Genomic DNA, 15,482 nt, shown 5'->3' with positions numbered 1-15,482 from the left:
GATAGGGTATTTGTTTAAGTGTAAGAATCTTTAAAAAAAAAAAAAAAACCTTGCAAATAGCGTCTTGTTAGGCATTTGGACAAGTAAATTCTCCCAGCAGTATTGAACCCCCTTGTTCCTCCAGGGGGTCTCCAAAGGTGTACATGTTCCAAATCTGACCCAAAACCAATGAGCCTTTTCTTTTTTTAAGCACTTCACCATGGACAAAAGATGCCACTAAAGAAGGTGAGAAAAGAGCAGGTCCCCATAATCCAGAGTCCCTCCCAAAGAGCCCACAGAAGCAAAGAGGAGATGAACGAGAGAAATGGTTTATTTATACACACGCAGGAGCCAACCAGAAAAGTAACTACCACTTTAAATCATGAAAGTTAAAGGCTTTTTTACCAACTGAACTTAATAGGACAAAGGGAGAGGAGAGAATTGGTTTTCATGATAGGTTTTCTTCTCCATGTAGTGAATCTCAGGTTTCTTCAGCTTAAAGTGCTTTTGTATTAACCGTGGGTTTCATCTGACTTACCATTCCTCGAACTTTGTTCTTCTTTGTCAAGGTTCACTCATGTATTCTGAGTCCCTGGATTTTCCACGTGAATTTTAGATTGATTGTCAATACCTGCAAAACACCACCTGGGATTTGTGTAGGCATTCTTTGAATCCTTAGATCTATTCGTGGACTATTGTCATCTTAGTAGAATGAAGCCTTCTGCTCCATGAATATGGGATTATTCTCTGTGAAAGTAGGTCTTAATTTCTCTCAACAGAATCTCTCATCTTTTGTAGTCTTCAGTATCCAAGTCGGGTGCTTCTTCCTCACCTCTATTAGATGCTGATTCAGAAGAGACACGAACTCCTGGAGAACCTCTGCTGCCACGGAGCTGACATGGAACTGAGTCCTGAGAAGGCTTTAAGTTCTTTTAAAAATAAGATTAATGTATTTTAATTACTCCATAGATGAGTAATGAATGGGTCACATTAACATAGGATTTTAATCCTTTTAGAATTAGTAGAGTAATACAGACACATTACAAAAAATTAAAATATTGCCTAAAAGAGAAGAGATTTGTAATTCCCACACACAGAGGTGATTGTCATGAATGATTTGGTGCTTATGTCTCAGTCTTTGTGTCTCTCAGTCTGTCTCTCTTCATCTCTGTCTCTCACACACTCACAATCAGATCCGTTTACATCTATGCTGATTTCACACATATGTGGTCGTGCAGATGGGACCCTGGGTGCAGACGGTGGGTCTGCATACTTCCACCCTGAGGCCTCCCTTGACGTTGGGTTGAAACCAGGCACCCACTTTTCCAACTGCATAGCGTTCATTCATCAACATGAACCAGAATGAATGGACCCCATCCCCTCTCCAACAATATTAGTGTTGCTTTAATTCTGACTGTTTCAACCAGTGCTGTGATGAACACCATTAAAAAGTCATCTTTGAATAGGTGTGTAAGGATTTTAGTGGGATGAACTGTAAGGATCAGAACTTCTGGGGAAGGGATGCATCTGTGGCCCTTTGATGCGTTCTTCACCCTCTTCTCCTGGAGAGGAGCGTCCCTTCACTCTTTCCTCCAGGGGATCTGCTAGAGCCTCTGCCTGCTTACATTGTCACCAGGGCTGGTTGTCACCTGACTAAAGACCCGCCAGTGTGATGGTGACAGGTGTTGTCTCTGCAGTGTTGCCGTCTGCCTGTGTTCTCACCTGAGAGATCAAGCATCTCTAAAACACACTGGCCACCTGCATTGCCTCTGATTGGAACTGCCCATGCCTGTTCTGTTTCTGTTTAGAACATTGGGTTTCAAAAGGATTTTGGACTACAGGGATGGGAAACCTTTCTCCAACCTTGGGTTATGAGGAATGTATTTTCCAGTTTGTGATATTTATTTCAAGCAGTTTTTCTGGGCTTTTGCTAATGTTTTTGATTTGTTTGGTTTTGTTTTCACCACAGGAAGAGCTAAGCATCTCCCTTGTGTCTTCTGGCTGTGGTGTCACTGGGGGAACAGCAGCGTCTACCATGAGATTTTGCACAGGGTTACTAAAAGGGCTTCACTTTGTACATCACAACGTTAATCAACCTGGATATCCCCTTAAAATAATAAAAATGCTGTTTCAAGTGAAGACAAAAATAATACACACCCCAGCTTGAAACATGTGGGCAGGGACAAAAAATTTTTTTTAAAATTTCATTGACAGGGAACACCCAGGAGAGTTAAAGACACGCAGAGAGAAAGAGGACTTGGGGTTCTCAGGGGCTGGGTGAGGAGGGAAGGGAGTGAGCGCTCAGGATCCAAGGTTTCACTTTGAGGAAAGAAATAATGTGAAACTAGATGGTAGTGATTGTCTCACAACATTGTGAATGCCCCTAATGCTCCTGAGTTGCACAACTTAACAGGGGAAAAGTCTATATTTTATTAATGAAATTCTAAAAAGAATAATAAAGGATGCCATAAATGATGTGAAACAAACAAAGGAAACTAAAGAAAACCAAACAAAAACATCTCCAGAGGAAGGGACTTCAAGTTTGGGAGGGGGATAGGGAGGGGACTGATGGTGGGATTTTGGGGAAGAAGGTGTGGGTGGGTGCAGAGGGGGCTTTGCCCCAGCTGGTGGTGATGCCTGAACTGGTTCTCCATTGCCCAGCTGTCCAGGTGCAGATGCAGCTTCAGAAGGAGCTGCAGGAGCGGCAGGAGGGAGCTCGGGGTCTCCTGCTGGATCCAGATCGTCCTTATTTTGGTCTCTGACATCTTCCCCTGCCGCTGCCTCCTCTGTAACTATTGGATGTGGAAAGAGTTTTAAGTCTTGTGGAAGAGCTCATGCTGTGGGAGAGGAAAAATTTACCCACCTGCCTCCCTTTCCATGTGCCTCTTCAAGGACAGATATCTTCCCAGAGCTTTCCAGACAGCTCCCACCCAGAAAGTGCCCACAGGATGTCTTCTGTGACTAAAGTTTTCCAGACAGGTGGTCTGAGGCCATTCTTTGCTCTGGTCCCAACAGTAGCCTCTGGGGACACCTCCCTATGTGGCCCAGCCCTCACCCCTCCCTCACCTACACTCAGGCACCAGCCCTGCCTTTCTGAACTTCGGGCTGTGCTTCGGGGGCTCCTGGTCCTCCACCTGACTTGCAGCGAGGTGGGCACGGTGCTCCATTTCAGAGCCGATTGTGCTGAGCTACCCGTCAGCCCCGAGCAGTTCCCTGGGGAGAGCCCTGGGTGAAGTCTGGGTCCGAGGCCTGCTCCACTGGTTTGTGGGGACCCCTACATATCCAGACCCACCTGGAGCCTGCGCTAGCCCTCAGAAGAGTGGTACACCAGCCCTTCAGTTGGGGAGGGGGCTTTGGTATTCTTTTTCATCAGCTTCGGTTCAGTATGTGGTATCTGGCTCTGCAATGACAGTGACCAGCAGCTGACCCAGCCTGGAATTCTCAGAGCCCTGCCCGGTCAGGAACACTCCTAATTCTGTCCACTCGACCCTCTGCTGCTAGATTAGACCGGGACCGTTTTCAGCTCAGACACCCGGGAGGGAAAAGACATACCCAGAATGCATGGGCTCCACCTCGAGCAGCAGGACCTTTCCCCGGCTCTCCACATGCCAGCCAGCCAGCTTTGACCTGGGCTGTGGATGTGACCGGCCCCCCAGGCCTCTGACATGCTCTTGCTTGAGGCAGAAACCGATCCCCAACATGACTGCTCCACCTCCACCAGCCAGGACGGGGCCGTGGGGCTACCTGGGTGGGATCTGAGTGGTGGCCCGGCCTGGGCGTGCCTGCCCTGGGCCTCCCTGTGTTACCTTTGGGCCTCTCTGGCCAAAAGGCCAGAGGTGCCTTGAGTGAGACTTGACCCAGCGCCGGCAGCGTTGGTGGAGCCCCTCGCTGCGGGCTTTCCGGGGGCTGCGGCCTCGGGATATTGGGATGCAGCAGAAAATGCCTCTGTCTCCAACCAGGTGAGCTGAATAGGGGCTTCTGTACAGAGTGGGTGCCTGGTGACTTTGGTTCCAAGTTCTGTCGGGCTCTATTGCCAGGGAAGTGAGGTCACTTCCTGGGGTCCACTTACCCAAGCTTCCTCCTGACACAAAGCTCCCCAAGGGCATTTCTGGGCCGCCAACCTCTCATTTCTCTCTCAATGCCATGTCCACACGCAGTGACGACAACTCAGCACCCCCATAGCTCTGGGGAGGCCTGGATGCAGCCAGCACCGCAGCTCTGAGGACACAGCTGGGTTCAGACCTGGCTCCCCCCACTCAGCAGTGCTATCATCCTGGACAAACCATGTGCCTCTCAGGGTCTCCCCAGTCCCCAATCAGCACAGTGGGGATCATTCTGGCCCCTGCTTCCTAGAGAAGCCATCCTGTCTTTAGACCTAGAAACACCTACTGCATCTCTCACCCCCATGGGCTGGCATCACAGGGAGCTCGTACACATACTCAGCAAAGGAAGGACCCCACAGAGGGCTGGCGGAGCGCAGAGCACATCCCATTCAGGCCGGGGTCTGCCCTGGGGTGTGGAGAAAGTCACTTTCCTTGCTGCTTGCTTCCCAGCTCCGAGTCGTGTGACTTAAATTAAATACAACTCTGACATCGTCTGCTCTGGCATACAACCTCTTAGGTCACTCTGTCATGTTGACATGCAGGCCCAGTGTCCCATCTCGGCCTCTGTGGTGGGCTGCCCCACAATGGCTTCCTATTTTTTGCCTTCTGTTCCCACGCCCTTGTGGGATCCCCACACCCTCCCCTGGAGGGTGGATGGACTTTGAGACCGGGTTCTGACATGCAGACTGACTTGTGTAAATGTGCGTGAGTTCCACTCCTTCCCAGCTCCAGTGTTCCTTCTCTCTGTCTCTGTCTCTCAGTGCCTCTCTCTCTGTCTTGTCTCTCTCTCTGTTTCTCTGACTCCCCTGCTTCTCTGTATTTCAGTCTGTCTGTCTCTTTTCCTGTATGTATGTGTGTATACATTTATGTGTATATGTGTGTATTTATGTGTGTGTATTGTTCGAGTACAGGGCAGGTCACTTCTGAAAATCCCTTGATGACATATTGATTATTTTGAATTCATGTTACTGAAGAAAAATTATCTTTGAAAATTGTGCAAGCACTTTGGAGGGATCTTCTCTAAGGATCAGCACTGCTAGGGAAGGGATGCACCAGTGGCACTTTGATGTATCCTGCCTTTTGTTCTGCTGGAGAGGAGCGTCCATTTGATCTTCCCTCCAGGGGACCTCCTGGGGCCTCTGCCTGTTCACGTTGTCACCAGGACTGGTTGTCACCAGGCTAAAGACCTGCCAGTGTGATGGTGGCCAATGCTGTCTCTGGAGTCTGTCCGTCTGCCTATGTCCTCACCTTACAGGTCGAGCATCTCTAGCAGACACTGGCCACCTGCACCGCCTCTCATTGGAACTGCCTGTGTGTGTTTTGTTTCTTTTCAGAACACTAGGCTTCAAGAGGTTTTTGGAACACAGGGATGTGAAGCTTTTCTCCGACCTTGGGTCATGAGGAAAGCTTTCTCCAGGCTGTGGTTTGTCTTTCCATCTGTCTTTCTTGGCCTTTGTTTTCTGCTTTAGTTTGGTTTTATTTTGCCACAAGAAGAGCTAAGCATCTCCATTCTGGCCCTGGTTTCACACTTAGAAGAGCAGTGCCTACCCCGAGATTATGCACAGAGTTACCAAAAGGGCTTCATTTGGTACGTCTCATCTTTAATCCATCTGGATTTTCCTCTCAAAATACAAAAATGCTAATTCACGTGAAAACAAACAAACAAAAAATTCACCCGTCCCTACTTAAGATATGTGGGCAGAGAGAAAAAAAAGCCACCTTTTATATGATTTCATTGATAGGGAACCTCCAGGATAGGTAAAGACATAGAGAGAGAAAGGGAATTAGGGCTTCTCATGGGCTGGGGGAGGTAGGATGTGGGGTGGGCTTTGTATTCAAGCTTTTAGTTTGAGGAAGGCAATTGTCTAAACCAGTGGTGTTAGTCCCACAGCATTCTGAATGCACTTAATGCTCCTTAAAATTGCACAATTTAAAATGGGAAAAGGCTAAACTTTATTCTTATAAAATTAAAACAAAAATAGAATATAGTATAATAGAAAAGAAAAAAATAAGACTCCATAGAAATTCTGTCCTTTTGGCTTTAACCCTGTGCCCTCTTTTCTAGGCTCAGTCTTACTAGCTCAGCACATATTATAAAACAATGTTGCCTTTAGCCTGAAATATACAGGAGAGCCTATTTTGAAGGCTTTGATCTTTAAGGTAATTAAAACTTTTGCACTTATATAAAGACAAGTTGCAGAATAGAAAATAACTTTTGTTTTGTTAGAGGTTTCACAGAGGCACTATGATCTGGTCTACATAGACAGTTTCAGACCAAGATAATGGCAGACTAGTATCTTGGAGAACCATCTTCCCCAAGTCAGACTTCAGGCTCCTTTTCTAGTAAATAGGGGAGGGGCTGTGGTTGGTTGTTTCAAACTTCTTGGTGTAGGATTTTTTCTTCTTGGAATCCTTTGCAGCTGTCCACGTGGGTCAGATCATGGTGTTCCTGTAAAACCTGCAACAAAACAAACTTTTTCTATTCTGCAACTTGTTATTTTTACAGGAGTGCAAAAGTGTTAATATCCTTAAAGGTCAGGGTTTTGAGAATAGGCTCTCCTGTTTATTTCAGGCTAAAGGCAACATTGTATTACAAAAGGTGCAGAGCTAGCAAGACTAAGCCTAGAAAACACTGCAGAGGGTTAAAGGAAAAGGCACAGATCCAATATGGATTCAGATTTTTTCTTCTCTATTACAGTGCCTTTTGGTGAGAGCTAAGAGAATGATTCCTGGGTGGGTCCTCTATTGTTCCAGGCTGGAGTTCAGGCAGGATCCCTGCCAGATTCCCCATGACTTTGGACCTGATCTCCCGCAGAGAAGCTGACAATTATTGGATTAAAATTACCTGTCAAAATCCCTTCAATTGCCTGTAAACTATACCACAGCAGGGGATGTCTCATTGGCCAGTCAACTGCCAGTCTCCCCTGGTGCAAGGGACCAGTGTCACGGCGGGCTCCATGGTGCCCAGGCCAGTGCACCTTCCTACTTTGCTCCCCAGCCTTGGCTTCCTAACTTTGATGCTTTAAAAGCTCCCGTCCCTCTTCCCTCTGGCCTGGTGTGAATGAACAAGATCCCTGCACCCACCTGGGCTGAGGCCAGGACACACACACAGCCCCATGCACACAGCCCACCATCTGCTGTCTACCCCTGGGCTCAAGTGCACCCTCTGAACTCCCCCACCTCAAAGGTCCGCGTCCCCAGTGCCTCCGCCCTAGGGGTCCAGACCACCATAAGGACCATCAACCACCCAAGGCCCACAGGCCAGTGGCAGGCAGCCTGGGATCACCCTGACCCATTGGGTCAGTTGAGGCACAGGGTGCGGGGATCAGGGTGCCAGGGCGGGAATTGGAACAGCCTTCAGCCCAGCCTGCCTCGCCCTGTAGCCTCAGACATTAACTATGAAGGTGCACACTAGGCTGGGTCCCCCACTGGTGGCAGTAGTCATCATTACTGGAGCCCGGATTCCCTCATCCTAACCACAGGGTGAGGGGTGAGGGAGTGAGTTCAGGGTAGGGGTGCACTCAGAGTGAAGGGGATCCCATGGTGAGGGGGTACAGGTTGTGGGGTATGGGGCCCACTTACAATGGAACTGACCTGGCTGAGAGGTGAGGGAGAAAATTTCAGGATGTTGGGGGTCCTGTGCTGAGTCATGAGGGGTAAGCTTGTGGGTGTAGGGGCCATAGGTTAGGACCTAGCAGGTTGGAGTGCCAGGGCAGGGACCTCGGTGTGAGGAGAAGAAGCCCTGTCTTCAAGGTCTGGTGGGAAACTGGGCCTGGCCAGGGGTGGGAGCATAGTAACAGGGTGGGGAAGGTGAGCAGGGGAAGTGGGGCTGGCGGGGTGTGGCCTGGTCCAGGGCAGTCATGGTTCTAGTTCAGTGCCAGGACCCAGTCAGTGGCGGGGCGAAGGCTCTGGGGAAGGAGACCCGGTGGGACGAGCAGGAGGGGCCCCACCTGGCTCCTCCCAGCCCCAGTGTCCAGGGCCGGTAAAGCAGGAGACCCACCCGAGCAGTTTGCGCTGCGGGCGGGAGGAGGAGGGGCGCGCACGCGCAGACGGACAGACGCGCGGACGCCGGAACCCGCCCAGAACGCGTGGAAGCTGGCGGCAGCCGGTTGCTCCTGGACCAGCTCCTGGAAGAGGAACACGGCCTGGGGCCTGGGCCGCCGCTTGCCCGTGGCTCGGCTGCCGCTGCCGGGCAGTTCAGGGGACGATGGTGGGGGAGAGCTGCTTGGGGAGCCGGCGGATGACGCCTGGGCTGTGCAGCTGGGGAGGCGCCCAGGGAGGGGTGCGGAGGTGAGGTCCCAGCCGCGCGTCCAGTTAGGAAAATGAGACGGGTGGCAGCCGGCCTGTAGTTCATGGTAATCCCGCTATTAGTAGTTCCTGAACCCCCCGTTTTTGCCGCCGCTTATACCCGGGTTTAGGAGAGCAGGTACAGCCCCGGGAGGTGGGAGGGCGCCAGATGGCTCCGGAGCATCTCCGACTTGCCCTAAGACCATGGTCTGCTCCTGGGAGGCGGGTGCGGTGCTGTGAGTGGGCCTCGGATGAAATGGGTGCTGCCCCATGAGAGCCCCTGGATTTGCTCCCATCTTCCCCGTGGCCTGACCTTGGGGGCGGCCTCTAAATCCCCAGGTTCGTGGGACTCAATTTACAGGACAGTCGGCTCCTGGGAGGTGGACGCAGTGCGATCAGTGTGCTGAGATGGCTGCAGCAGCAGCGGGAAATGGTCGCAACCCCTGCGCTCTCACAGGGCAGCCACAATCCCGCCATCGCAGCCGCCGCGGTTCCCTGACAGCACAGCACCCGCCTTCCAGGAGCAGGCAGAACTGTAACATGAGTTCCACGAACCTTGGGCAGAGACGCCAAGCTCAGGCCATGCGCTGGGGAGTTTGAAGCAAATCCACAGGCACCAATGGGCAGACTCCATAACCAGCCACTGCCTTCAACCACACAGCGCCCTCCTCCTGGGAGCAGGCTGACCTAGGGACCGTGCCTGGAGTAGCAGAGGCCGAGCTTTGGACAGGCCGTGGGGGAGATGAGGGCAAATAGACCAGCTTGCGAGGTCGCTGCCCATCTTCCTGCCGCTGCCCCAGGTTCGTGGATCACTTGTTTTCAAGTCAGTGGGTTCCTGAGAGGCAGGCGCAGTGCAGTCAGGAGGCGGGGGCTGCGGGGAGGGGTGCTGCCCCAGGGTGAGCAGGTGGACTTGCTCCCATCTCCCCCAGGGCCAGACCTGAGTTCGGCCTCTGCTGCCCCAGGTTTGCAAGACGCATGTCACGTCAGCCTGTCCCTTGGAGGAGGGCTCAGTGTACTCGGGGCAGCCTCAGTGGGTGACAAGGATTTTAGAAGTGGGCTCTAGCCCAGCATAACTAACTCTTCTTTCTTCTCTTGCTTCCTCAGTTGGTGGCTGTATCGGCTTTTTCATTATAGGTTATTGCTGGATAATGAACAAAGGTTTCTGTGCTATAGAGAAGAAACTTTATTTAAAATTTATTTTTATATATAGTGGCTAACATTTGTAAACCTCGAACTCCCAAATTTATCCCTTCCCATCCCCTTTCCCTGGTAACCTTAAGGTTATTTACAAGTCTACAAGTCTGTTTCTGTTTTGTAGATGAGTTCACAGTGTCTTTTTCTCTCTTTTTTTAGATTGCACATATGAGTGGTATCATTTGGTATTTTTCTGTTTCTGGCTGCTTTCACTTAGAATGACGAACTCTAGCTCCAACCATGTTGCTGCAAATGGTTTTATTTTGTCCTATTCATGGTAGAGTAGTATTCCAGTGTATAAATATGCCACAACTTCTTTATCCAGTCATCTGTTGCTACATTTAGCTTGCCTCCATGTCTCGGCTATTGTACACCGTGGTGCTATGAATACTGGGGTATAGGTATCTTTTCACATTGGAGTTCCTTCCAGTTATATACCCAGAAGTGGGATTGCTGGGTCATAAGGTAAGTCTACTTTTAGTTTTTTGAGGGATTTCCATGCTTTCCATAATGACTACACCAAACAGGATTCCCACCAGCAGTGTAAGAGGGTACGCTACACTCTTCAGCCTCTAGCATTTATCATTCATGAAATTCTGAGTGATGGCCGTTCTGACTGGTGTGAGCTGAAACCTCATTGTAGTTTTGATTTGCATTTCTCGGTTTATTAGTGATACTGAGCATTTTTTCATGTGTCTATTGGCCATTTGTGTCTTCATTGGAGAAATGCTTGTTTAAGCCTTCTGCCTATTTTTGGGTTGAGTTGTTTGCTTTTTTGTTATTAAGTTGTATGAGCTGTTTATATATTCTGAAAATTAAGCCTTTGTTATTTGTATCATTTGCAAATATTTTCTCCCATTCGTAGGTTGATGCTTTGTTTTACTTATGGTTGCCTTTGCTGTGAAGAAAATTATGAGTTTAATTACATCCCATTTGTTTATTTTTTTCTCTTATTTCCATTGCCTGGGTAGATTGCCCTAGGAGAACGTTGCTAAGATTTATGTCAGATAATGTTTTGCCTATGTTTTCTTTTAGGAGATTTATCATGTCTTGTCCATCTGCATCTTAAACCTGTATTCTAGATCTGTGCTTCAGTTTTGAATTTTCAGCTTCTTGGAGAACACCTACTCTTAGCTCATATGTCAGATTCAACATGTCTAAAGCTGATTTCATAATCTTTTTTCTTGCAGCGTCTCCACTTATTCAGTGGGATAATCATTCTTCTGGTCTTGAATACCCAAAGGCTTCGAATGGTCTTTGATTCATCTTCCTCTCACCACCCTCCACATTTTGTCAGCTTCTGGAACTGTATGTTCTTGGTTTCAAGTGTCTATTCTGATTGCTGATACTCTGATGAAGAGCTTTCATCCTGATACATGAATTTTTCCTTCTGCTGGATTCTTGGATATTCTCTCCCCCCCTTTCAGTCAACCTAGAGTTTTGACCCTCCAACATCTAGAGTCAAGTCAAACCTTACCACAACCAGATCTCAGCCACGTAGTCTCAACCCTCTATCACTTTGGCCTTACCTTATGTGTTCCAATCATTATGTGACAGCCTCCTAGGGTAACCTGTGCCTTATTAAAAACCAGGAGTCACCAGCATTTTCCTAACCAGTCCTCAGTTAAAACAGCTTAGAATTGCCCTGAGAACTACTTGGAGCCCCATCACCTTCATAGAGTCTTCCCTATTTACTCCAAATACTTCTAGCTCCTCTTTGTATTCCTGCAATGTTTATGATCGGTAGCCTGTTATCTTGGCTTTAAGTACTGACTTGGTACCATTCCCGGTGGTTTCCAATGTGTCTCCTTACGTAGCTCGTAACTGGAGAAGACTCCCTTGTTCAGCCTTCTTTATACCCCTCACCCTGATTAGCATGGGGCAATAGCAGGCATCCAGGCAGTACTTACCTTCTTTATTTATTCGCAGTGGTGGTGGTGTGGATTATAGCTAATAACTATTAATTCAGTGTTGCAATTAAAAAAGAAAGCCAAGAAAATCCATACAATTTATCTCCATGTTCGCTTTAGCGCTTTGCCTCAACAGTTTTCTTAACTCTGTGTTTACATTCACATAGTGTTCAGTGACTGTACAGTTCCCTGAGGCAAGCAGGTGAGATGTCATTATGTTTGACTTTCATGTTACATTTCATATTGGATATATTTGTGGAATGACAAAACCTTCTTTTATAAGTAAACAGCCAGAAGCCTAGAGAGACTAAGAGCCTAACCCAGGGTCACCTGGTTAGTGTTTGGCACAGGCCAAGACCACGGTTCACATCTTCCACCTGATCCTCTTCCAGTGCCTTTTCATTCCAGTGCTGGGAAATGTAGCCCCATCGGCCAAACGGCCAAGTCACATTGCTGCCCCTTTACTTGCCAGTGTTGGCAGTGCTACAAAAAGTGGCAAAGCAAAGGTCAGAAATAGAAGTGATAAAAGACATAGAAGTGCGGAAAATGGATCCTCAGCCTCCTCCTCCCTACTTGAGCGCCTCACAATTGTCCCACTCTGACCGTGCTGTTCATTGTTTATAATATAGTCTTTAAAATCAGACTGATCTTTTATAGGACATGCTTTTATCCTGGTCCCTTTCCTGCTAGTAGTCACCGTCATGGGCAGAAAGGGCCTGACTGTGCTCTGTTTGTCACGTAGGTGGGAGGGAAAGTGGGAGAGGGAGCGGGTTGAACAGAAGCCGAGCTTTTTACAGGTCTGTTGTTCTAGGACCAGAGCAGTTCCACTCTTGCTTTCATCACCTCTCCACCTCCGAGTCCCAGCCACACACTCCTGCCTGCTTCCCCACATGCCACGTCGTGAGGGTGGACACGGTGGTGGGAAATGCCCCCTCCTCCCTCTGCTCTGGCAGATGCAGGAGTCTGCTTTAACTTTTGAGCTGTTTTGGTAATTGTGCTTTTCCAGCTTTTCTAGACATCTCCTTTCCAGCTCTGAAAAATTGGAGATGTAACATAACCATACATGGACTCTACTAATGTATTCAGTGGCATTAATGTGATGTTGTCTGTAAGGTGTTCTGTGACTGGATAGGAGGTTTTTTATCTCACAGGATGTTTCACATCCAATTCTAAAGGCCTACAGGATGCAAGTGTAATTCAAGTTTTACATGTCTGTAAGGCAGACATGAACATTATTTGGTAATATGACCATATGTTCATAGATTACGTTTAGTCCGACGTCTCTGTATCTAATAAAAGTTTAAATTGCAAACGCTTGAAGAAAATTTGCAGAACATGTCTTTTTGCCTATAACTACTTGCAAAAACTGAAATAACAAGTCTAATCACAAGCCACAGTGTTTCCCAGTAGAGAAAACCCTCTACTTTTACAACCTCTAAGTAATGCAGTGGTTCTTTGGGTGAGATGAGGGATGCCAGATTATTTTGTTGGGACACTAGAGTGGCATGACAAGTATTCTGGGACTGGTTACAGTTGAATCTCTACTTCCTATATCCTGGATTGATTACAGAGGCAATCTTAGTGCGGTAACCAGCTTCTGAATGCAAGTGCAGCTAGGAAGACAACAGAGAAAATAGAAGGGATATAAAGTAATGGAGGGACTTCAGAGCAGTACAAATGGTGACTTTGAGACCACTAGCTGCTGACATGATCTTGGCAGGAATTTGTGAGAAGTGGTGGGTGTCATTGCAAGCAGGAGAGTCCTGCAGCTTTTGGGATGAACAGGCAAAAGGGAGAGCAGATACGGTGACCACCCGGGGGCTATTTGTGTCCTGAATGTGAAAATATCTGGTCCCCTGTTCAGTTTTGCAGCCACAACTTCACATGTCTCAGGGCATTATTTCCTCCAGAAAACCATAAAAACAAATACAATCTCTGTTTCCCAAAGTGTTTGTTCTCGATCTGAGATGATTGTCCTGTTTGGGAGGTAAGTGGGCGATGGAGCCTATTACATCACCCCCTTTCACTAAAAGTCTACCTCGCTGCTTTTCACCCTACTCCTAGAGGTGCTGTCATTCTGTTACACCTAGACCTGTACTACGGGCTTGCCTGAATCTTCACGTGAAGAGGGATGGTTGTGTGCAGTTTTAAAAAATTGCTTGGGTCATGTGGTCCTTTGTTCCTTCCATTGGAAATCACTATTCCAGAGCAAATAGTATGCATCTATACAAACTATATTGTTTGTAAGATGTCTTTAGAGGTTTTGCAGTAGGTTTAAATATTTGCTTGGTGATGGCATCTTGATTGATTGAAGGAGGCAACCCTCACTAGGGGCATTGTGTGCTTTCGGTCTGAGAGTTCCTTTACTAGCAGCAGAGTGTTCGTAGGCAGAGTTAGAAAGTTACCTGATCTGAGAAGCCGAATTTGCCCGCAGCTGGGAATTGGCAGAAGAGTCAGTTATGGAAGGAAGGCTTTAGGATTATCCGGTAGCAGAGTTCTGGGATCCAAACCCTGGGAAACCTCAGCTTTTGTAGAGCATGTTCTGTAACAATAGGCTATAGGATAATTTTTACACTTGTTATAGGATGTAGAGTTGGGGAAAGGCTTAAAAGTGCAAGAACCTTAAAAGAGAATCTCCGAATATTTTAAAGAAGACAGTTCTCAGAATGAGAGCTTTTCTGGAAAAGACTAGCTCTTCACTTCACAGGGGAAGCAGGGAGCAGGTGTAACTGCACTTACGGTAACTTCAAAGGTAAACCTTACCCTCCCACTTAGCTGTTTCCTGGTGTAGGTTCATCTCCCACATCTGTAGTTTTAGACCTGATGTGTCATTTTCTGGTACTCCATTCTGCTTCTTAGTGAGAGACTGACCCAAAGTCACATAGCGATTGAAAAATTGCTCAAAGGACTTTATTGTTAAAAATGTAGCCCTGTGGCAGGGTGCTGCATTTGCAAGTGACTTTCGGTACAGAGAACACTGAAAAGAATGCAGTGTTATTTCTTGTTTTATTCCTTTAAGCCTTTGAATAGAAGGTTTTCTTTGCAGAGTTTCTGGAGTACATCAGAACAAGCAGGAACCAAAAATAGCTTTAAGAAAGCACCAGTATAGATGTTGCTTATAGTATGGTATCTGTCTTAAAGTTAATTCTTTAAAGCAGGAAGTTGTAACTCTCAATTTCTTAAGCAAATATAAACATTCTTGACCCTTAATGACATTCTTTGTGGGGTGAAGCTGCTTTTTCTTCCATTCTGAGCATTGAAAGGCCTTCTATGATACTTCTGCCAGTCCTCAATATTTTATTTTCCCTCTGTTGTGAACTTGTTATTAAACTTGAAGCAGATATAAATATCATTAACTTGCTACATATGTAGATATTCAGTGTTACATAGTCAGAAAGTTTGTGTACATCACACGTATGTACATAATTCCCCCGTTTCCAACTGTGTTCCTGATGAAAGGATGGTGGGAAGTGGCATTATAGGGAAATGTCTTACAGTACACCATGTTTCCCTTGTTCCCTCTACCAGATCTGGATGTTCTTTCATCTTTTGGCTTCTAAATTTACTAGCTCTTTTTATTAAGCCAGGTGTAACTCATCCCCTTGCTCACACACACATGCGTACACACAGACACACACACACATACACACATTCTACCGTAGGGAGTAGTGTGCACCATCCCATTTTCCCACTCCAGCTCTGATCCTGCCCACTGGAGGCAGTGTCTTGCACGAATTCATTTCTAAGTACCTTTTTAAAACTCGAGTGGTCGGGAAATAGGACTGATATCCACACCTAGTAGGCAGGCCCTCAAGGACAACTTCTATGGTTAACGCCAGGTTATCTTAATGTTTGAGTACCTGGGTTTCATGTCTTCGTGTACCACCTCTGTGACCCATAATTCCCACATTTCTGTCTCCAGCTAGACTTTTTCTCTCCAACTCTGGGCTCTTACAATCTTCTGCTGATTTGACATCTTCACTTGGATCTCTGATATCTTAAAACCTAC

This window comes from Vicugna pacos, unplaced genomic scaffold (genome assembly GCF_048564905.1).
Source record: "Vicugna pacos unplaced genomic scaffold, VicPac4 scaffold_104, whole genome shotgun sequence".
NCBI lineage: Eukaryota > Metazoa > Chordata > Mammalia > Artiodactyla > Camelidae > Vicugna > Vicugna pacos.
The sequence above is the reverse complement of the archived record's forward strand: the minus strand, read 5'-3'. Positions refer to the sequence as shown.